The sequence below is a fragment of the Pelodiscus sinensis genome, chromosome 4, assembly GCF_049634645.1.
Source record: "Pelodiscus sinensis isolate JC-2024 chromosome 4, ASM4963464v1, whole genome shotgun sequence".
Lineage (NCBI taxonomy): Eukaryota > Metazoa > Chordata > Testudines > Trionychidae > Pelodiscus > Pelodiscus sinensis.
The window spans coordinates 87300305-87324622 of record NC_134714.1 but is presented as its reverse complement, the minus strand read 5'-3'; the positions used below and the strand labels follow the sequence as shown (position 1 = coordinate 87324622).

Here is a 24318-nt window from a genome sequence, read left to right as displayed (position 1 = left end):
GGGATGAATTTGGCTCTTGAGTTATTTGGCTTTCCCAGAAAGGGTAGCTGTGCTCAAGGGAGGGGCCGGAGGCATGGACAGGCAGGGAGCGCACGAGCTCACACGGCCCCGGCAAGAGCAGGGAAGCTGCAGGGCCGGCGTAGCCGGAGGTGGCGCATGCACAGGGCTCAGGGAGGCTCTGGCCCAGGCTGGAGTTAGCCGAGAACCGGGGGGGGGGGGGGGGGAGCGTCGTGAGGAGTGGACAGAGGCCCCGCCCCTGGCACACCGGATGCCGCAGCGGTGGGACACCTAAAGGGAGCACCGCCGCCAGAAGAAAGGAGAGGAGAGCGGAGGTACATGGGGCCAAGGAGTGCAGAGGAGAGGAGTGCGGAGGAGACAGAGGGAGACGCCTGATGGGAGGCCTCACAGAGGCTGTAAGAGCCACCCCTGCGGGGGCTACCGGACAAGACTACCACCGCGACTTGGCAGGGGAGGAAGGAAGCAACCCAGGGCAGGGTAACAAACCCGGGAGGTTGGTGTGTTTCGGGGCAGATTCTTCCCCCCACCAACTGGGGTGCGGTCCCAAGTCCTTAGAGCCCTGGGTCGGGGCTCGGAGTGGGGGCAGTCCCGAGCCCCCCTACCTCACCTCCCCAGCCCACCGACGCACCGGAGGAGAGGACTTTAGGAGAGGACCACCCCTGCCAGACTCGGGGCAGAGTGGGTGACGGGGAGCGCGCAGCACAGGGTTTTGTTCACGGGACCGACAGTGGGGCATGGGCTTGCGGGCCCCGGGTGGGGCACATCCACGCACCTCCTAACACGTGGTGGAGAATGTGGGCACTGGTAGCGAGGCACTGACTGTGGCCTTCTCTCGGGGAGAGTGCAGGAGGGGCAGACTGGTCCCCCGCAAGCCGACCATGGAGACCCCCAAACTATTGGAGTGGATGGTGGAAACGCAACGGCAGAACCACCAACAACAAACCCAATTAATTCAGCAATTGATGTCACAGGCCCAGGAACAGCAAAGACAATTGATCTGGGAGCTCTGCAATCGGCCCATGGCCCCGATGGGGTTGGAAGAAGCGACACTGGGAGGCGCCTCCCAGCCCCCAATCCGCCTGACCGAGATGGGCACATCGGACGACCCCGAGGCGTACCTGGTAACGTTCGAGCGGGTGGCTTCCGCGTCCCGGTGGCCGGAGGACCAGTGGGCCACGATTCTGGCACCATATCTCACGGGCCCGGCCCAACTAGCCTACCGCAGCCTGTCCGGGAAGGATGCCCTACACTACCACCGGGTCAAGGAGGCTATCCTGGACCAGCTAGGCATTACAGAGCGCAAGCCCGGGCCGTGGCGCAGAGAATCAGGGAGGTGGAGAGCCGTAGGCTTGACCCAGAGGCGAAGACTGGCCTGCAAGTGGCAGAGCTGGTGTACTTGGAGCAGTTCACCCATGTCCTCCCGTCGGAGGGACAATGGTGGGTTCGATGACACCAACAGGGCTCCCTCGACGAGGCTGTCAGGCTCATGGAAGACTTCCTGGCTGCTGAGGGGATCAACGAACCAGGGCGGCCATGGACGGAGCCAACCCACCCTGCACAACCGGGCCCAGGGATGCAGAGAAACAAGGAACGCCCCAGGCGGGATGTAGCCCCATCCCGGGAGAGAGAGGAAAAGTGGAGGTTGGTCCCGGTGTGGTCCCAACCCGCTCGTAAGGACCCCGCTGGCCGGGGAGGCGAAACAGAAAAGGAGGCCCCACGGACGCTGGGGGCAGAGCCCAAGAAAAACCTCTGCTTTGAGTGTGGGCAGGAGGGACACTTTCGGCGAGACTGCCCATATATGGATTGTTCCTATGGGCAGGCGCTGACAGTGAGCCGGTGGGGGCCTAGAGGGAGTCAAAGGCTGTCAGTCCGGGTACACATCGGGGCGGCATGCATAGATGCCCTGGTTGACACAGAAAGCAACCAAACCCTCATCTGAGCCGAACTTGTAGACCCCGGGAGCCCGAGGGGACCCCCAGAATGGATGCAATGTGTCCATGGGGATGTCCAGGAGTATCCCACAGCGTGGGTAGCCCTAACTAACGCGAGTGGGGAGACACGGTGCCAGGTCGCCCTGGTCCCTTGGCTGGCATACCCTGCAATACTTGGCCATGACTGGAGGGGGTTTCAACGCCTGTGGGAGGCATGGTAGAGCCCCGGGGGGACCAGCCAGGCGTGTGCGGCAAAGCCAGGCCCCACAATGGCTCAGCCCACCAATGACACTCAGAGGAGGAGCACCCGGGGCAACGCGGGACAATGGCAGGTGGCCACGGAGGACATCCTCAACGGGAAGGACTTCATCAAGGCCCAGTGCGCCGACGCATCACTACGACGGGCCTGGGAATATGCAACTGACAGGCCAAGGGACAACACCAGCGACTGAGGGGACAGACCCCGTTTTGAGGTACATACAGACCGACTCTACCGGGCCATAACTGACCCTGTGGACGCAGGGAAATGAGGCAGTTACATGTCCTGGTCATCCACCGGAGGACGGTCCTAGAATTGGCCCTTGACAACCCGTGGGCTGGACACCTGCGGAGGGAAAAGACCCTCCAGAGAGTCCTCCAAAGGTTCTACTGACCCGGAGTGCATAGGGAGGTACAGGACTTATGTCAGTCCTGCGAGGCCTGTCAGAGGACGGGGTCTGGGCAGGTGCCAAGAGCCCCTCTGATACCCATGCCAGTAGTAGGGGAGCCGTTTGAGCGAATCGCGCTCGACCTCGTGGGGCCCCTGGAATGCTCCAAAACAGGGAATAAGTACATTATGGTGGTCTTGGATTACACCATGAGGTACCCCGAGGCAGTCCCGCTAAGGAATACCACTGCCCCCACTTTCGCCACTGAGCTGGTAAAAATATTCACAAGGGTAGGAATCCCCAGGGAAATCTTGACGGACCAAGGCACGAACGTAACCTCCCGCCTAATGGCTGAGCTGGGCAAGTTACTGGACATTAAACTCCTTAGAACGTCCGTATATCACTCCCAAATGAACTGCCTGGTAGAGCGGTTCAACCGGACATTGAAATCTATGCTCCGCCGGTTCGTGGATGAGGACCCCCGCGGCTGGGATGGCCTCCTGGCCTTGTTGTTCGCAATCAGGGAGGTCCTGCAGGCCTCCACGGGGTACTCCCCGTTCGAACTTTGTACGGGCGGAGACCCCAAGGGATCCTAGACGTCCTTCAGGAGACCTGGGAAGAGCAGGGGCTGAGAGGGAGTGGCTCGGTCCAGTACATTATACAGTTAAGGGAGAGGCTACAGAAGCTGGCCGAGTTCACCCGGATTAACCTCACTAGAGCTCAGGAGAGGCAGGCCCAGAACTATAACCAGGGGACAAAGCAGAGGACCTTTGAGCCCGGGGACCAGGTACTGTTGCTCCTCCCGTCCAAGGAATCTAAGCTGGGATTAGATTACGGTCATCTGCAGGGTCGGAGAGGTTGATTTTGAGGTTCAACTGGAGGGTAAGCGGCAGACCTCGCAGATTTACCATGTGAATTTGTTAAAAAGATGGCGGGCCCGCAAACAGCTCCTGGTGGTCCCGGCGGGGCCGGAGGTGGACCTGGGTCTGTGAGCCGGGGACTTAAACCAAGCCATGCCACTGCCGAAGAACGAGACCCTGAGCCTGGAGCAACAGGACGACCTCCGTGCCCTGCTTCAGAGGTATCCTACTATGCTATCTACCTTACCAGGGAGGACTGTGGCAATGATTCGCCACATCGCGACTACTCCGGGTAAGAAAGTGTGCAGTGCAGTCCGTCCTCTCCCCCAGAAAATGTGGGACACTGTAAGGGGGGAGATACAATCGATGCTTGAGTTAGGGGTAATAGAGGAGTCCCATAGTGAGTGGTGGACCCCTATTGTCCTCGTCCCCAAACCAGATGGAACGCTTTGGTTCTGTATAGACTTCCGAAAGGTTAATACCCTCTCCCATTTTGACGCGTACCCCATGCTGCAAATAGAAGAACTGCTTAGCCAACTAGGGGGAGCCCGATACATCTTGACCCTTGATTTGACCAAGAGATACTGGCAAATCCCCCTTACCCCTGCCTCTAAGAGAAAGACCGCGTTTTACATCCCGTTCGGGTTGTTCCAATTTGTAACAATGCACTTCGGCCTTCACGGGGCAGCGGCAACCTTTCAAAGGCTCATGGACAAAGTGCTCAAGGACCACCAGCAATATGCAACGGCTTATATAGACGATATAGCCATTTTTAGCCGATCTTGGTCCGATCACCTCTGTCACCTGGTGGCCGTCTTAAAGGCCCTAAAGGAAGCAGGTCTGGCGGCCAACTTCACCAAGTGCCGGTTCGGGAGACGAGAGGTAACCTAACTTGGGTAGTGATAGAAATGTAGCCGTGTTAGTCTGGGGTAGTTGAAGCAAAATGCAGGACAATGTAGCACTTTAAAGACTAACAAGATGGTTTATTAGATGACTCATCATCTAATAAACCATCTTGTTAGTCTTTAAAGTGCTACATTGTCCTGCATTTTGCTCTAACTTGGGTACACGGTCGGGGGAGGGATGTTGAGGCCCCTCATAGATAAGGTCGGGGTATTGAGAGACTACCCAACCCCAACGACTAAGAAGCAAGTCCGACAGCTGCTGAGGCTAGCCGGGTACTACCAGCGGTTCGTGCCGGACTTCACGACCATAGCCGGTCCCTTGACAGACCTGACCTGGAATACCCGACTGACAAAGGTACAGTGGATGCCGCAGTGCGAGAAGGCCTTGCGGGACCTGAAGGACCACCTGACCCACCCGCCAGTCCTGAGGCACCCAGACTTCTCCCTGCCCTTCACAGTCCAGATGGACACCTCCGAGGTGGGGCTGGGCGCAGTCCTCTCACAGGAGGTGGATGGGGAGGAACACCCCATACTCTACCTGAGTAGGAAACTGATAGCCAGGGAGGGAAATTATGCCACAATCGAAAAAGAAACCTTAGCAGTGAAATGGGAGATTGAATTGCTGAGGTATTATCTTGAAGGCAATGTGTTCAAGCTCATGACCGATCATGCCCCACTCAGATGGATGAACTCAATGAAGGACAGCAATGCCAGCGTGATGCGGTGGTACCTCGCCCATCAGCCCAATTAGTTCGAGGTCACCCACCAGCCGGATAAAGCGCACAGGAACGCGGAATTCTTTTCCCGTCTGCACGAGGACTCAGACATGGGGGATGCGTCGGATCTAAGGGAGGTGGTGTGTGACGGGCCGGCTGCCACACCCTACACGATCGCAGCACCGTCCCCAACATGCTGGGGAGAAGCGGCGGCCCCGCGTCAGCTCCAGTCCTGCACGGCTTACTCCGCCGCGATCAAGGGAGGGGCCGGAGGCGCAGATGGGCAGGGAGCACCCGAGCTCGCACGGCCCCGGTGAGAGCAGGAAAGCCATGGGGCCGGCGGGCCGACGCTGCCGGAGGCGGCACATGAGCAGGGCTCAGGGCAGCTCTGGCCTGGGCTGGAGTTAGCCGAGAGCCAGGGAGGGGGAGTGTCGGGAGGAGCGGACACAGGCCTTGCCCCTGGCACACCGGACATCACGGCGATAGGACACCTAAAAGGAGCGCCGCCGCCAGAAGAAAGGAAAGGAGAGCGGAGGTGCACGGGGACAAGGAGGCCTGAGGTGCACGGAGCTGAGGAGCGCAGAGGAGAGGAGTGAAGAGGAGACAGAGGGAGACACCCAACAAAAGGTCTCTCGGAGGCTGCAAGAGCCACCCCTGCAGGGGCCACTGGACAAGACTGCCACCGCGGATCGGTAGGGGAGGTAGGAAGCAACCCAGGGCAGGGTAACAAACCTGGGGGGTTGGTGTGTCTCAGGACGGATTCTTCCCCCCACCAACCGGAACTGGGGCGCGGTCCCCAGTCCTTAGGGCCCTGGGTCGGGGCTCGGAGTGGGGGCAGGCCCTAGCCCCCCTACCTCACCTCGCCGGCCTGCCGACGCACCGGAGGAGAGGACACGGGCAGGGTAGGTGACGGGGAGCGCGCAGCGCAGGGTTTTGTTCACGGGACCAACAGTGGGGCGTGAGCTTGCAGGCCCCGGGTAGGGCATGCTCACGCGCCCCCTAACATTCACTATGACCCCTAGATTCCTTTCTGCAGTACTCCTTCCTAGGCAGTCATTTCCTATTTTGTATGCGTGAAACTGATTGTTCCTTCCTAAGTGAAGTACTTTGAATTTGACCCTATTGACTTTCATTCTATTTACCTCAGACCATTCTCCAGTTATTCCAGATCATGTAGAATTAGAATCCTATCCTCAAAACACTTGCAGCCCCTCCCAACTTGGAATCATCTGCAAATGTTGTGTGCACTCTCTATGCCATTATCGAAATCATTGAGGAAGATACTGAACAGAACCGGTCCCAGAACTGATCCCTGCGGAATCCCACTCAGTATGCCCTTCGAGTTTGGCTACAAATTAGAATTTAAAATATTTACATCCCCATGTGTTATGAAATCCAGTTTATTTAATGAAGTTTGATTATTAGATAAAAGTGCTGGGAAAACCATGAACACTGTTTTCCTAACATTCAAATATAGGTCACACTGCCTTCTGTCATCTGTTTATTCCATTTACAGCCTCAGCTTGTTCTCTTGCCCTCTGGCTACATCTTTAAAATGAAAGAGAGAGAGAACGAACGTGCTAGAGAGAGAGAAAGGGAGAGAGCACATGCCTAACCTTTCAAAAACAAATTTAAAAATGTAGTTTAAATGTGTGAAAATTACGTACCTGGCCATATTATAATAAAAACACACAATCCTAACAAATTTAAACAAAATTCAAATATACCTTAAAATAATTAGGTACCTACATTTTATATCCTTACAGAAGGATTCCAACTACAGTTGATCACTGAACTGGCAGGACAGGCGCTTACACTGCTTCAGGAAAAAGCACCCTTCCATGCAGAAATAGCAGATTTTAATATGTCCTGAAGCAATATGTGAGCATGAAGCCTCAGTTAAGTGAATATCCATCTGCACAAAATATTTATGCTCTATTTATGAGACCAGATAAGTAGAATGTTTGAATACAAAATATGACTTCATGACAAAATCCAGAAGGGTCTTATTTTTAAAAAATTTAAACAAAACTAATGCACTGCACACAGTAATCCTAGGCTAGCATAAACTATTCAGCACAAATTACAAAAAAACTATCAACCAAAAATTACTAGAAGATGAGCTGTGTGGCTCAAAAGTGTTTCTCCCACCAACAGGGGTTAGTTCAATAGAAGATATTACCTCACCCACTTTGTCTCACCCAAAAATGAGGCATTTATGACTTCAGAGAGCAAATTATATATTTATACTAATGGAAACATACTGTTATGCTGGAAGGCATTAGTTCCTGCCACGAAAGGTTATTTGAGGTATGGACAATTACAGACCTGGATAACACTCTTGAGGCACTCTTCTTTCATGAAAAATGGAAGGGGAAATTAACTTCCCTTTTACATAATTAGATCATTACAAACAACAGAAGCTAGGTTTTGACTACACTTAAAAGTTTAAAGCGCAGCCACAGCAGCACTTTAAACTGAAAGTGTGGCCATGGTAGGAGCACTGGAAGAGAACTCTCCCAGCCTTCTACGTAAACCACTTCTGCAAGAGGAGTAGCTAACAGCATTGAGAGTATGGCACTCAGCTCTGTAGCCTGGTTCACACTGGCACTTAAAGTTACAGCATTGTAAAGTGCCAGTGTAGTTAGCCGTACTGCATAAGGCAGTGGGAAAATAAGAAGTTTCCCCCTACCTGGTTCCTAAAGCAGGGTTTAAGAATGAGATCCCCAAACTGTAGGGTGGTATGGGGTGGAGGAATGTTTGGAGTGGTTCAGTTGGGGCATGGGCCAGCAATCCAGGGAGGAGAAGAGAGAGCACCACCCATCCACCCACCCTTACCAGCCTCTGTCCCCAGCCAAGGCTCTGCTCCCCGCCCTGCTCCTAGCTGTTGCCCAGCTTTCAGTCTCCTTACCCCTTCTGCACATACCCCCAGAGCCACAGCCCACTTCCATGATGTGAGAAGAAAGAATGGATTTTAGAGCTTTTATGGAGAAAGAAACAATACAGACTGGCAAGAGCCTGGATTCAGCAAGGAGAAGGGGTGAAGGTAAAAGAGAACATGCAGGGTTCAAGATTGTCACAAGGAAAAGGTATTTGAGGAAAGACAATAAGCTTCATGTTTGCATTCATAATATTCAGTCTATATACTTACAGCCAAAACTGCCAACAGGGGAAGGCCCGGGGGCAACTGCCCCAGGATCCGGCAATCTTGAAGGGCCTGAGGCTCCCAGTCGCTGTGGCCACTATCTCAGAAGCAGTAGCAGCAAGAGCCCCGAGACCTTTAAACCATTGCCAGAGTGCCATGCTCCAGGCAGTTTTGAGGTCTGGAAAACAAGGTGTGCTGCAACCCTGGCAGCACTGGCTGCCTACCCCTTTTGCCTAAGGCCCTGCCCCTTCCAGGAGCAAGAAGCCTAGGGGCCCAGAAAAGCTGTCAGCTCCCGTGCTTACAGCACACAGATCACATAAATATTAGCACCAGTAAAAGCAAACGATAATATGAAACCAGTATTGGCACATCGTGATGATGCACAGATGTTAATATTTTCTTAAGAATGAAATAATTGCATATTTATGCTCATTTTCTATGGAATGGAAACATGATTTTGTGATGCTTCTAGCTTTCTCTTATGATTTAAGTCCTCTCTGAAATGCAGTGTTTCTGAGTGACAAGGTCTGAAATCAATATTATACTATAATGCACTGAGGTTATGAAAGGAGTATTTTAGCAGACGTTGTGGTACCTATGCTGAAACTTAAAAATACAGAATTATCGACATATTGTAGAGCCAACCAATATGTTTTTCAATAGAATGCCTTTGATCTAGTTTCCACTGCAGTCAATGGAAAGACTTATTATTTCAATGGAGGCTGGATTGCACACAGATGGTAATTTTCTTGCCAATATTTGCCTGTTCTCTTTTCTGGAAAGAGTCAAGAGCTACAATGTTCACATCTGGATCCAAGCATTCCCAAAATCAAAGTATGTTAAGATTTGAAGTTTTGATTTTGACACTTATTCTAGTAAATAGAGTTAGAAAATCTAGAAAATTTTTAAAAGTGCATTTTTAAGTAGTCATATTTTGTTGTAATTATGGAAACATTCTACCAAAATAAAATATTTGCTAAACTAAAAATAATTAACATCTCCGCTAAATGACAAGTGGGTAATTGCAGAGCACATAACAGATCCAAAACATATTAAAGTCCTAATGCTGTATAATATTTCAATTATTTTTATGAGTCAATGTCATATAGAGTCAAGAATTTAATGTCAGAAAAGGCCACCAGAAAATATAGTCTGACCTCCTGCATGTTGGCAGGCCACTAAATACCACTCAATTAATCCTGCATCAAGACCAAGGACCTGGTTTAGACTAAAGTCCTACAGATATGTGGAGATTAAACTACTATGTGCCCTAAATAAAGAATAGATGCCACAGGAGTGTATCAGTGCCTAAGGACCAAGCAGGGAACCAAGATGGTGAAATATGTCATATTTCATAAGTAACTCAGGCCTACATGCTGAAAAGGTCCTGCTAATTTGAGCTGGGGGAAAATTCCTTCCCAGCCTCAGGAGTTATGATCAGTTAGATTTTGAGCATGTGAGCAAGAACAACCAGGAAACAGGTGAGAAAGAGAATTCTCTGTGACCCCTCATATCATCACCCACCATACCCAGTGTCTCAGTTCCAGCCATGGCCAAATCTGTTTCAGAAGGAGTTAAAAAATAATTAAGGAGAAAAAATTTCATTGCAGGCCAACATCTGAAGCCCTAAAGCAAGAGAGTTAGGATATAGGACAGGGAGGGAACTGTTAGGCTGTTCATTCAAGCTCCCCACCATTATAGGGAATCATGTCATACAATCCCACTGAGAACTTGCTACATTATATCTTTAAATGAATTAGGTTAATTACCCCCCACAACTACTAAAGACTGTTCCAAGTAAAGTATTTGAAAAAAACAGTGTGTCACACTTTGCCAAACTGACCCCAACAAAAGAACTTCTAGATCAGGGGTTCCCAACCTTTTTCGGTCCCCATGCCCCCTTGGCTTTTAGTAAACCTTCCCGTACCCCCTATTCAATATGAAAGGAAATAAATTCTAGACTCTAGAATCTAAAACTTTTTTCACTAACACTACTACTTTTGGAATATTTCAATTAGGATAATCTAGTTATTTACCAAATATTTCCCATACCCCCTTGACAAGCTTCTCGTGCCCCTGAGGGTACGCGTACCCCAGGTTGGGAAGCCCTGTTCTAGATAAATGCCACTATGACATGCTGCTAACTTGGTGGATCCCTAGAATAAGTCACCTCTTCTAAAGATCCTTAGCAGAAGATGAGTATGTATTTATGATTATTATTTAATTAGTAAGTGTGTTGTACATTACTATTTAATAGTCACATATATTAAAAAATACCTTAATAGCCTTTACTTTCACTGTCATTTCTTGGTTTATTTTTAGTTGTTCATAAGTGCTTGGACAACCTTCATTCTATTAGTGAAAACATTTATGAATGCTGAAACTTTGCCTGAATGATTATTCAAGTGAAAATTCAAACAAATGGTTTGTTGTTTTTGTCCTTTTCCAGAAGTTTAAATAAAGCCAGCATACCATGTGCCTGGGGAATCAATCATCTCCATAAGTAAGGAATTCCATAATAAGAAATTTGTTTACAAAGTACCAGAACAATTAAAAATAATAAAGACTTCTGTAGAAGTCAGGACAGGCTCACAGCCCAGAAGAACAAAAAAAATACCCCGGGTAAATTGTGACAAAAAATTCAACTAGCTCAATACAACTTTGATATATACACATGAGCTCAGAACTAGCAAATGAGTCAGACTGTCAATGAAGACCTCTTCCTTCAATACACAACACAACTACAGAATGGGCAGTACACTACACCCTCCCACATACACAGCTGTGAGTCTGGTATATCTCAACACTGACCTGGTACAACCACAAAACTGAGGAAAAGCATAGTTCAATATCCACTCATTCTTATTCCTCTGGAGACCAACTGGGATGATATGATTTTTGATATGGACATATGTGTAAGCAGGGGCTGAACTGCTGCTTGCTATCAGCCAGCTAAAAGGAGAGAGCTCCCCTGGGGTGGGTGTGCCCACTACAATTGTTTAGCTCTGCAAGATAATTAACTATTAACTGTTGATATGTAAATACAACTCATGCCAGGATGGGGAGGGAATACAAGGTGTGGCTATGTAAATCCCATTTAGACAGGGCTGATGGAGGATCAGTGTTAGTATGGAATGTGGTGTATTGTAAATAATTTGGGACTGTTGTGGGGTCACAAGTCATGCTACCCCTAAATGTGGGAACTGTAAAACATGCCACTAGTGCTTGCAGGAGAGATGCCACCATCATTGTAAGAGGTCTCCGAGGAACAAGCCTCCCCCCTTCCAGAGTTGAGTGAACTGAGCTAGGGGGAGCTTACATTAAAGAGCTTGAGTCAGCCTACTTCACACCTGCCAGGTGTGACTGTAAGACTGGCCCAACCTGCCCCTTTCCCCTTTGTTTTAAGGACAGAGCTAAAGCAGACTCTATGAGGAGTGTTTTTGCTAGTCCAGTGGAAGGTGGAATTCTTTGCCAGTCCAGGTGGTGGCTAAAGAGTTGAAATCACTAAAGCTGTGTCTACATTGGCATGATCTTTGCGCAAGAGAGCATCTACACTGGCATGTGCCTTTGTGCAAGAGATGTGCTTTTGCGCAAAAGCATCCGTGCCAGTGTAGACGCTCTCTTGTGCAAGAAATTCAAGTTGCCTGTCTACACTGGCCTCTTGCGCAAGAACAATTGCACAAGAGGGTTTATTCCTGAACGGGAGTGTCATAGTTCTTGCGCAAGAAGCACTGATTTCTTACATTAGAACGTCAGTGTTCTTGCAAGAACAGTGACAGTATGGCTGATCTGGTTAGGTCCTGTGATGGTGTTGCTGGTGTATATATGTGGGCAGAGTTGGCACCGAGGTTTCCTGGACACCACGATACAAATAAGTGACGGTCATATCAATACCACCCTATACCGAAAACCTACCGACCGCTATACTTACCTGCATGCCTCCAGTTTCCATCCCGGACATACCACATGATCCATTGTTTACAGCCAAGCACTGAGGTACAACCGCATATGCTCCAACCCCTCAGACAGAGACCTACACCTACAAGATCTTCAACAAGCATTTTGTAAACTGCAATACCCACACAAGGAAGTGAGGAGACAGATCGACAGAGCCAGACGTGTACCCAGAAGCCTCCTGCTACGGGACAAGCCCAAGAAAGAAACCAACAGAACACCACTGGCCATCACCTACAGTCCCCAGCTAAAACCTCTCCAAAGCATCATTAGTGATCTACAACCCATCCTGGACAACGATCCCTCGCTTTCACAGGCCTTGGGAGGTAGGCCGGTCGTTGCCCACAGACAACCCGCCAACCTGAAGCATATTCTCACCAGCAACTACACACCGCACCATAATAACTCGAACTCAGGAACCAATCCTTGCAACAAACCTCGGTGCCAACTCTGCCCACATATATACACCAGCAACACCATCACAGGACCTAACCAGATCAGCCATACTGTCACTGGTACATTCTCCTGCACATCTACCAACGTAATATATGCCATCATGTGCCAACAATGCCCCACTGCTATATACATCGGCCAAACTGGACAGTCCCTACGTAAAAGAATCAATGGACACAAATCTGATATTAGGAATGGCAACATACAAAAACCTGTAGGGGAACACTTCAATCTTCCTGGACACACAATTGCAGATCTAAAAGTAGCCATCCTGCAGCAAAAAAACTTCAGGACCAGACTTCAAAGAGAAACTGCTGAGCTACAGTTCATCTTTAAGTTTGACACAATCAACTCTGGATTAAACAAAGACTGTGAATGGCTCACTAACTACAAAAGCAGCTTCTGCTCTCTTGGAATTCACACCTCCAGATCAGCTGCTAGAAGTGGGTCTCATCCTCCTTGATTGGATCCACCTCGTCATCTCCAGCCTGATCCTGGCCTGCATATTTATACCTGCCTCTGGAAATTTCCACTACATGCATCTGACGAAGTAGGTCTTTGCCCACGAAAGCTTATGCTCCTACACTTCAGTTAGTCTATAAGGTGCCACAGGACTCCTCGTTGCTTTTCCAGAACCAAGTACCTTATCTGGCTGTTCACCACAGAAGACTCACTTCCTTAGCATCATAAGTGTAATGTCTCTTAATTTTTCTTAGCTCTGACAAATAATTGTGATGATCCTCTTTTGTCTTTGTGAAATATCCATTATCAGATCAAAATTTCCTTGAATTTGTTCTTTATAGAGGATGAATATTATTTCAATTTTTTATTATTCTTTGGATTAATTTTGAATTTTCTGAATTTGAGGCTCGTTTTGCTAACATTATAAGTCACATATGTTATTCAGCAATATGACACATTAGACAAGTAAATATTTCAAGACTTTGATACAATAGCTGAAGCTTTCATGTTTAATTTTTTTAAGGGAACTACAGGTCTTTATAATGTTGCCTTCTGAAGTAACAGTTCACAACCAAAAAACAGTCCTCTGACATGCTTTTCACTTCCCTTACATGCATATACATGCCCCCTCTATATAATTTATTTGCATTTCATTGCATTAGTTTGCACATGGCATTATAAAAGTTATTTAGAAGAAGAATTATCATCAGTATTATATGTCTTCAATGTTTTTAACCCAAGTTGTTATTATTTATTTACTGAGTGCTTGGTACTTTACAGAAAATGAGACGATAATGTTTTTGACCCAACTAGCTCAGTTTACAGTCTAGTTAAGACACACACAATATAAGTTGTTTGCTAATCTTTCTTAATATATTTAAAGCCTGAGAGGAGAGATAACTGAAGTGAAGGCTTATGGACTGAATAATAATTTCATGGAAGGATAAATTCATTTTAGAACTCAGTGGAAATGCTCTGATGTATAATGAACCAGATAGGTGGGAATGAAAAATTGTTGAACGAAAGAAAAGATTCCTATCTGGTAATGCTAGAAGTAGTATGCTTATATACTACATTGGCAGGTACTAATTTTCTAACATATGTAATACTAGAAGATTTACCCAACCTTACTCAGGTCCTTCAGGGCAGGGGACTGGTGGGGGGCAAGAGTCAAGGTTGGAGGATGAGGGCAAGAGGCTGAGGGTGTAACAGGGTACAGAAGTCAGGGTTGGGAGGCTGCAAGGTATGGGGGACTCAGTAGAAGGGGTGGAGGACTCAGAGCAAGGGGTGGGGGCAGATGGCAGGTGCTTCCTGGGGTTGACCCAAGGTGGCGGGAGCTGTAATGCTTGACGGATGGCTACTCCCCGTGACCAACGTGGGTGACAGAGTCCAAATGGCCTGGTTTGCAGCTGCTTCACAGGACTGACTTGGAGCAGCCGAGGCCACACTGCTCAGCCAGTGACTACTCCCTGGGGCTGAGGTGTTTGCTGCTCTCCTGTGGTCATTTGGGAGTATAACTGTCCCTGCTATGATAGCCCTCCTTTTCCCGTATGATGAGCAACAGTTGCATTCCATGCACATCCCATTGTCCTGGCACAACCAAACCCTTTCCTTACTTTAAGTTATGATAAGAGAAAGCTGCATACCAAATGTAATAGTCCTAACTCTTATCATTTAGGAGGAGTTATTGAACAAACGGATTCGCAAACAGCCGGCGGACCCACAGACAGACACACAAACGCTCTTAAATATATAGTAGAACATGCTTATCAGCATAAAAATATAAAGTACAAATACACCATACAGGACAATGACTCATTTTTCTGCAGAGAAAAAGGAGAGGGGGGTTATATATAATATAACTAGATGACAAAATTCTTCCGTTACCTTCTGTTGCGGCAAGTGTTGGAACCCTGAAACAGAAAGCCAAAGAAACTTCAAGAATTTTAACTTGTGGAGTTTTACCCTCCTATGTGAATGCCTAGCTCTACGTCTGGAAATAAACAAGTTCCTTTATAATCCTTAAAGCTTTAGTCCATTACAATGGATAGGAGAGAAAGCAATGCCAAAAAACAGATTATTGTGACAATAAATAGATTATACCAGGTAACCTAATGCATCAAGGTTTTTTCATCTTCTCAACCCCACCTCCAAACAAGAATATACACAAAGTTTTACCTCAGAAATTGATTTTTTAAAAGGCTTATGCACAACAACAACAAAACAGTCACCTCTCAAAAGACTAGTACTGTATATTGTTATTTGGCTTCAAGAATATATTCACGATACCCCAATCCAGTAGAAACAAAAGGCACACCCTAAAAAGTACAGTGTTTCTCTGCAAGGTGTAGACAACCACATTCCTATGCCATGGTCATGTGGAAGTTCAAGCTAACATAGTCCTATCTGAAGGTAGTTGAAGAATGAGGTATTACCAAGACAGCATAAAAATGGGGGAAAGGATAGAGGAAGAAAAAGGAGAACATAAGTAATTGTAGATCTGTGATCTTTGTTTGATTGACTCTGTAGAGATATAAAACAGCTCAAAGTCTTTGCCATATCTTATAATCACACATACCAAACTGGAAGAAGAGAGAAATTTGCCACCTCAAGGAATATTCAACAGCCTGGGACATTTTAATACCTTAAGACAGCCTATTCCAAATAATATTTTAATGATATATTAACACATTTCAGAGTGTCTGCTCTTTGCATAAATCATTATGATTCTGAGTGCCAAATCCATAGCTGGTGCAAATCGCTGATATCCATGGTGCTGCATCAGCTGAAAATCTGGTTCTCATAGTTTAAGAAATTACATTTATATCTTAACAAATCTCTTTCAGTGGTATTGAAAACTAAAAATGACTTATTGCTTTAGTCTGGGCATTCATTTTACACATGACTAACAAGATGAATGACATTCGTGTTGATACCAAGAATTATGCCATTTTCAAAACTTAAAAACATTACTATAAGAAGAGCAAAGGCCAAAATAGAAAGCAGAATTTATCAAAAGCTAAATCTTTCTGCAATAACATGTTTAAGTATTTGATTGGTGATAATCTTTACTATCAGAGTAAGCTTTCAACATGCTTTCTTGATTCACTCACTAAACATATTTTTCTATTGACGTATTTTTCCACTGGAAGAAGAAATGTTTCATTCAGGCTTGTTTTGCAGATGGTGTTCCCAGCACTTGTAGAGATGTGGATTGAATAACAACTTCCTCCACTGGTTGGGAAGTTGGCAGATACCACAAAATATATAAGGTTTTAAGGGATGTTAGGAATAAATCTGTGACCATGCTGGTTACCAATAACATAGGAAGAATTAGAAGTAGCTCTGTAAATTAAATGTGGATTACATGTGAAAAGGGGTCATCTCCAGCATCTCATCAGTAACTTCCTCTGAAAAGTTTCTGCTTTTATAAATAGGTCCAGATACATGGATGAGTTACAGTGCATGGAAAAAAAGATGGCTTAAAGACATAAGTGACTCATAGTAGCACTCAGGAGTCGCACCACCTTCCTATGCCCCTGCCAACATTTTAATCGCTAAATGGGTTCTCCCATGTGCGCCCTACCCCTCTGGGTGGCGATTATTGTACCCTTTCCCCCACAGTCATCAGTTACACCTGTTTAAAGATGAGAAGCTTGTGTTGATCAGACATTCAGGAATATTGGAACAAAGGAAAAGTTTATGCAAAAGGGATAGGCTTGACTTTACCCAAAATGAAACCAAATTCTGGCATCAAAAATTAACAACATATGTCACAATTATTTGAAACGGCACCTAGGAGAGAGCCAACAATAGCTGTTACTCTCCGTTACTCTTTTCAGGTAATAAAAATAAGTTGTATCAGAGACAGGTATCAAAAGACTTGGTTTTGAAACCCACCAATAAGTTAATCAGCAAAAAAGTCACTGGGACAAGATGTAATATATACCAGAAGGTCTGGAATAACTTGGGAATGCCGTGACTGAGTTATCAAAAATATGCAGTCTCTCATTAATATCAACTAATCAGAACACTGAGCAATAACTATGTCTGTAACTCTGTATTTAAAAAGGCATTAGAAGTTATCTTAGAAAGAACAGACCAGTAAGCCTTATTCAAAATGTTACAGTATTAAGAAAGTAGTCAAAAGGTGAGAGACAAAGTATTGCCATGAATCAAAAATTGGCTAAGATTGAAAATAATAATAAATGCTCAATTTTTAACATGGCAAAAGATGGACAGTAGCCTCTTTCCATGGTTCTATAGTAACATCAATGTTGTTTAACAACTTTATTGGTGATCTTTTATAGGGAAAGAAAAAAGATGTGGCAAAATATATTTGTGACACAACTTTACTCAGGTTATTTTTAAGACTAGAGAAACCTAAAGGACTTGAGAGAGACCTATTAGAGCCACTGTATGTGAATGAGCAGCACAGTGGTACATGAAATTCAGAACTGACAACTGGAAGACACTGCATGTGTGAAGGAATAATTTGAATTCTTTCTGCATATTCTCAAATTCTACATTACGTAAATACTCAAGGGGGGGAAAAATCTGGCCGTCACTGCGGACACTTTGATCTAACCCCTCAGCTCAATGCTCAACAGTGGTCAAAACAACAAACAAAATGTTGCTATTTATAAATAATAAGATAGCAAATAATATAGTAATTTATATTCAAACTATTACACTGTAATGCAATGGCAATCTGAAATATTTTTAAAAAATTCTGTGGTCGGTCTTAATGAAAGAGGTAAATATGATTAAATTTAAATAATGGCTGATACCCAAGACAATTAGTTTAGTTTTAGCCATATTCATCTCAGCACAAGAGAGATGTACATTTTTTCATGATACTTAAAGATGAACACGTTCTGTTGTATTGATCATATACTGTTAAGTATTATAGATGAGTCATCACAATAGAATACTAATTAAAATATAAAAATACACAATATGGGCTCCTCTTTGAAGACCACATAACCTCAGGTAAACTGAAAACCACCATGTAGGTCAATATTTATTGATTTTTATTAAATCATAATTCATCTTGAAAAGTAATTAAGGCCTATACTCTACATGCAACAACACATTGCTTTTAAAAATTAAAAGAGCATAGGGAGCCTATTACAGCTCCTAGTACACAAGTTGTTTTCAGATTAATTAATTCTATCGTTCTAGATTAGATTTCCTCAGAGACATCTTTGGTAAATTGTGATATAAAAACTATTAAATTTAAAGCCCAGCTCTTTTTCTTCTAATCAGCATCTTACACAATTCATATGTTTTCTTGCCCAGAGTATAACGTACATCTAATTTCCTCTGTTAAAATTTAAGTATCAGCCATCCAATTCAGAATATTACTTTTCAGTTTCCTTCAGGAAACTGATTCACATTGCATTAAAGTCAACGAGTAGTCCTCTGGCACCTTAGAGAGACTAATAAAAATACGTAGGATCATGAGCTTTCGAGGGTAAAGCCCACATCAGATGAGTGAAAGGATGTACATTGGGGTGGCTTGGGAGCAAGATGGTGGCCACAAGGAATCAAAGAAGTTAAGTCATACTCAATCTTCCACTGATATAAAGTGTACTAGGGATTTTATGCCAGTGATGTAAGTTAGAGTTCTTCTACAGCAGCTCTAACATACGTTGGAACAACATGGGATCTAGGAGCAGCAGCAGGCTGCCTGATAGTCTCCTCCTTTCACTGTGTATGAGAGGAGCATAGACACAGATGAGAATCCAGTCCATTAACATAAATGGAATTACATGGTGGTGAAATAATCTGACTCTGAATTAAAATTTTCAAAGCATTACGAAGGTCAACAAACCAGTCAATAATAATAATAATAATAAAACCCCTAGGAAACATAAGAATGGCCATACTGGGTCAGACCACAAGTCCATCTAGTCCAGTATCCTGTCTTCCAAAAGTGACCAATTCCAGGTGCCCCAGAGGGAATTAACAGAACAGGTAATCATCATGTGATCCATCCCGTTGCCCATTCCCAGCTTCTGACATACAGAGGTTAGAGACATCATTCCTGTCCATCCTGACTAATAGCCATTGATGGATCAATTCTCTAGCATCAAAAAATAAAAATTTACCATGTATCACAATTGCTAAAATTAGCCCCCACTTTAAAATAAGATTGACTTGAGCCAAGCACAATCCTATCATTTCAAAGGCATTTCTCAATGCTATCATCAATACCAGACAAAATGTTAATCTGAATTCTAAACTCTCAGGAATTTTTAATCACAGGTTATATTGTACCTGAATGTTAGTGTGGAACCTGGATGTGATGCTACTTCCACTAGGGAGGTCAACACATAGATGACTACATAATTAATCAGTAAGTCTGGGCTTATCAGTTAACCCTATCGACTATACACATTCCTCCCCTGGCTATCTCTGTATCAGAGGCAGCAACAGGGGGAGGCAGGAGCCAGTACCCATGGGGAGCCAGCTTTAAGCAGGTTCCCCACGAGCATCAGATCCAGCTGTCCCCTCCCCCGCCATGCTGCTCCCTCTGATAGAAAGGTAGCAGTGTAGAGGCTGAGGGGGACAGATGGGAATCAACAGACGTGGGGAGCCAGCTTTTAAGCAGCTGTCCACACATGCTGGCTCCAAAGACCTGCCTGCCCCCCTTGCTCCCTCTTACAGAGGCAGCAGGGGTGGGGGCAAACAGAAGCCAGTGCTAGGGGGAGTCAGCAGGGCAGCAGAGGCAGTAGCAGGGGGGCCCAGGCTCGCTGCGGACAGAGGTTGCTCCATGGCAGCAGCCTCTGTCCATGGGGGGTCTGAGGTCCCCATGGACAGGAGCTGTTCCCACCCCATGCTGCTGCCTCTATCAGGGGTGGCAGGTGAAAGTCTGTCTGCATGGGGAGCTGGTTTTTAAACCAGCTCCCCTCATGGACTGGCTCCTGCCTGCCACCCAGCACTGCTACCTCTGATAGAAAGGCAGCAGCGTGGAGTGGCAAGAGGCTCCCTGAGAGTGGAGCCAGGAACACACCGGCTACCAGCTCTGCCCCCAGGATTATCAAATAGTCGTGAAACCACTAAAATTTTGTGCAGTGACATGACTATTCAATTACATACTAATATCCCTAATTTACATACTCAATACATTGTGACAAATTCAAATGAAAACTTAAAAAACTGGTTTAAATTTCCAACTTAACAAAAAGACTCTCATGGAAAAAGATGTGACTGATATAAGGTAATATTTCTTCTGAGATACTTTTTCTCTTTTTTATCTTTACCTCTCCCCTTTTCTGATATCTGCCTCCTTTTTCTTCTCCTAATTCATCCTATTTTCTTTCACTTCTTTCCCATTCAACTGAGCTCTTCTTGCCTACCTTCACCATACAATCTCTTCCGTTCTCACCATGATTCCATCATTCTGGACTGTATTCCATCTCTTGTAATGCTAATCCTGTAGCATAAAAAAGCCAGAAAACATCAGATCATGTGGGAATTCAAGAGAGGAAGTTCAAGAGTTTTATAATCAATACAACAGATCTTACATATCCCCTGCTCACAGAATCCAGAGAGAAAAAGCTACAGCAAGAGTGGACATTTTGGGGCATGAAGTAGGAACCAAAGTGCACTGTAATCCAGCAACTCTGCACTACAGGCTGATCCTTTGCGTAGTTTTGCCATTAAGTGTAAGCCTTTGCAGCTAATCTACCTTAGACCAAGGTCCAAGCTAGCTTCTGCCAGCCCTAGAATTGCAGAGGTGGTATAAAAATAAAATACCATTTAGCAAACCCTCTAATTAAACAGGTTGATTAACATCACACTGAAAGAATGAATTTGACAATAATTGCCAACTAAATTTCATTTCAACCTTAATTTCAGATTAGGTACATTTTTGCAGCTCCATTGACCTCAAGCTCAGGATTTACATCCTAATATCAGAAGGTGCAAACACAAAGGAGTGAGATACAATAGTTAATGGGTGAGTGGGGTTAAACAGAAGTAATAGGTACCATCCATATGGTTCATTGTCAGTCCTTAATAAAAAAAATAATGAAGATTAAATTAAGTTAAGGACATATGTGTATGTGTAAGTCTTATTAATTATATGGACTAGTACTCAATGGAAGTAACATTGCTTAAGTCTATTTCTGTTCTTTTATTTGAAGTGATAAAATTTTTCTCATACTCTGAAATATTCAATAAAGATTTATGTTACAGTGTAACATACATGAACAGTGGTTCTTTTTATCATCAGGATAATGACAATAAAGTTTATTCTTTGTTGTACTCTGGGGATTTAAAACTCTCCAGCTCTCCATGTATCATTTTTAGTACTTTTTAATTTTTGTTTTAATACTTTGATATGGCTTCAGAGTAGAACATAAAAAAACATTATTTAACTTCAGAGTGGTTTTGTGTGTCTTCTTTAAAAATGAATTCAGTTAAAGTAAATATCCCCTTTGTGTAATCAGAAGGACTTCAGTCCCAAAAGCATACTGTCACAATGCCTTGCAGGGCTAAAAGGCACTAACAGTCTTTTAGCATTTCCATTTCCAATACAAAAAGTTGGGAAGTTCTACTTAAGCCATGAAAGTTATGCATACAAATTCTGTTGTATTTGCAACTAGCAGACTTACCCAACATTCTCTGGGTCTTTCAGGGCAAGGGGCTCGCGGTGAGGGGTGCAGTACCCAGGGCCTGGCTTTGGAGATGTAGAGGGGTGCAGGGAGGCTGGTGGCGAAGGGTTGAGAGAGTAAGTATTGGAGGTGAGGAGGGGCTCATTGTAGGGGGGGGGTATCATTATGGCCCCTGGGGATTCCAAAGTTGAGTAGCCCTGCTCTACAGATTCGTTCTCTCCTGTGGACTTGCTGTCCCTAGTGGCCGCTCTGATACAGTGTCCCTCTGAGCAGCAGCCCCTCCCTTTGCATTATGGAAAACAGTCCTTTTCCCAGGGCTTCCAGTTGTCCTGACACAACCACACTCTGACCTTGCTTTAGGTTAGGAGAAGAGAAAGCTCATACCAAATTTAGCGGCCCTAACTCTCACCATTATAAGGAGTTCTTGGACAAACAGACTCAGACAGACACACATGCAGTCAATGTAGAAAGAAATGTAAGCAATGCAGCATTGGTTGAAATATAAGAACCAGGAATAGACACTGATTCGAAAGTGACCATAAACAAATTTGCAACTGACTGTTTCCATTGCCTAAACTGAAAAATGTGAAAAAGTAAACTGCATAGAGTCTAGAAAGAATTAGATTTTTAAGTCTTTTGGTTTTATGTATCTCTTTATGTGCTCTTTGTAAGATATGCAGGGAAATTAGTTTCTTTAAAAATATTTTTATATGACAGTTCTTTCTAAAGTTAATGAAATGCAAATTATTATGCATATATTTACATTTTTATTAAGACAAGATTGATAAGATAGAGAAAAGAGCAACAGTCACTATATACTTTTTAGCACTGAAGTTTCAGTCTTTTAGTGATTTGAGCAACCTAATGTGGAAAACCTTCAAACATCAGAAAATAAATAGCAAAGGCCACTCACCTCTCTTACCCTTGTTAAAGATTCAACACTAGCTAATCTGCAAAGGTTATTACTTATTGTAAAAAAATTCATTTGATAGGAAATGCACATATTTATACTGAATTTCTGACTAGGGTGTTACATTTACAGAAGAGGAGATTTGTTAAAGATTCGTCACCAGACCCTCCACTGTACTATTCCATACAACCACAAAGGCAATTGAAAGCAAAATCTGTCACTGCAACTGAATGGCAAGAAATTTGATAAAGCACCATCATTTTGGAATTTCTTGCATAATTCATTTGTCCCCTCTTCGGAGTGCTCTTCACCTGCCTGAAAAGGTGATATAACTTCCTTCCCCTCTATTCCAGTAACTCCTTTCTGCAGAGAAACAACTGTCATGAACAGACCTTACCTGGGACTCATCTTAAATCTTCAAGATAGTAGCTCAGAGGAGTCAGTGCAAGGAGGCACATTTATGAAAAACAAACTGCTTAGGACACTGTGACCTCCAGTTGCACAACAAGAGAGAGAGCAATGAGCCTTAGCCAGGATCTCAGCCAGCCAGCCCAGACTCCTCCCCTCACTAAGCTCACACAACACAGCCAAGTAAAAGATAGGAGAGAGATGAAGAATGAAGCCACTCAGGGAATGGAACTATTTCTGAAGTGGAGGCAGGGAGAACGCCAACCATTAGGAAGAAAAAGGTGGAGTACCTCCGGGGAAAGAGAATACAAGAGGAGGGAACAGAAGAGTGAGGGGCATATACTGGAGTGAGAGAAAGAGAAAAGAAGGAAAATGCTGAAGGAAGTTGGGACTGAAGGAGAGTGGTCACAGACCAGCTACAGGACCCCAGAAGGGGTGGGCCCCAAGGGCACCATTTCAGGAGGGTAAGGGGAGCAGCAACCATGCTCTCTGGGATGCAGCTAGCTTTTCATCCTGTTCCCCGGATGCTGAAGGAGTGGGGGAAAGTGCTTGCATTCCAGCCAGGTGTGAGAGGCATGCATGGAATGCAAGCACTTCCCCTCACTCCTTTAGCATCCAGGGAACGGGATGAAAAGCTAGCTGCATCTTGGAGCACATGGCTGCTGCTCCCCCTACCCTCCCAAAATGGCACCCTTAGTGGGCCCTAGGGCAGAAGTGTTGGGGCTGAGGCTACAAAGAGAGAAAGGGAGTGTGTGAGAGTAAAAGAAAGACACTGTGTGTGTGAGACACAGACTCTGAGACAGATTGAATAGGTATGGCAGAAACAGGAGAGTGTATGGCAGTGTATGTGACACAGTGTGGCACAGATTGGGTGTGTGAGACAGTGACACAGAGAGTGTGTGTGCTAGCTGTTGCTGGGTAAGTTTCTGAGAGAAGCTATGCACTGTCTCTTTAAGACAGGGAAAGCTGTCTTCCCCCCATTCTCCCACCCCCACTCTGCAGAGATGCAGTCTGGGGGGAGTGTGTGTATGAGAGAGTGAGAACACGCATGTCTTAGAAACCATGCACTGCCTCTTTAGACAGGCACTCCTCTGAGTCACTTGCCATCCATACTTCAGACTGGAGCAGCTCTGCTCTGTCTCTCCCTCTCTCCATCCCCTGCTTTGCAGAGATGGGGTACAAGGGCAGGGGGACACCTTGACTTCAGCATTCCCCTCTCCCCTTCCCTCTGCATAGCTAGCAGGAGAACCATGGCTACAAGATAGAACAAGGTGAAGGGAGGAGC

At 45.3% G+C, this 24318-nt stretch overlaps 1 protein-coding gene across 11 annotated transcripts in view; it reads right to left on the bottom strand.

The window, feature by feature from the left end:
* The window catches only part of SHANK2 (SH3 and multiple ankyrin repeat domains 2), a 690873-nt gene that overhangs the window by 663549 nt on the left and 3006 nt on the right, over positions 1-24318 (bottom strand). For 6 of the 11 annotated variants that reach the window (XM_075927697.1, XM_075927699.1, XM_075927698.1 and 3 more), the window contains exon 2: positions 20456-20532. The exons of 2 other annotated variants lie outside the window; for them this stretch is intronic. The gene's annotated coding sequence lies outside the window, so the exon portion shown is untranslated. Of the gene's footprint in view, positions 1-20455; positions 20533-23022; positions 23043-24318 lie in introns of those variants that run through there. 3 more of the 11 variants (XM_075927693.1, XM_075927696.1, XM_075927689.1) reach the window with 2 other exon arrangements.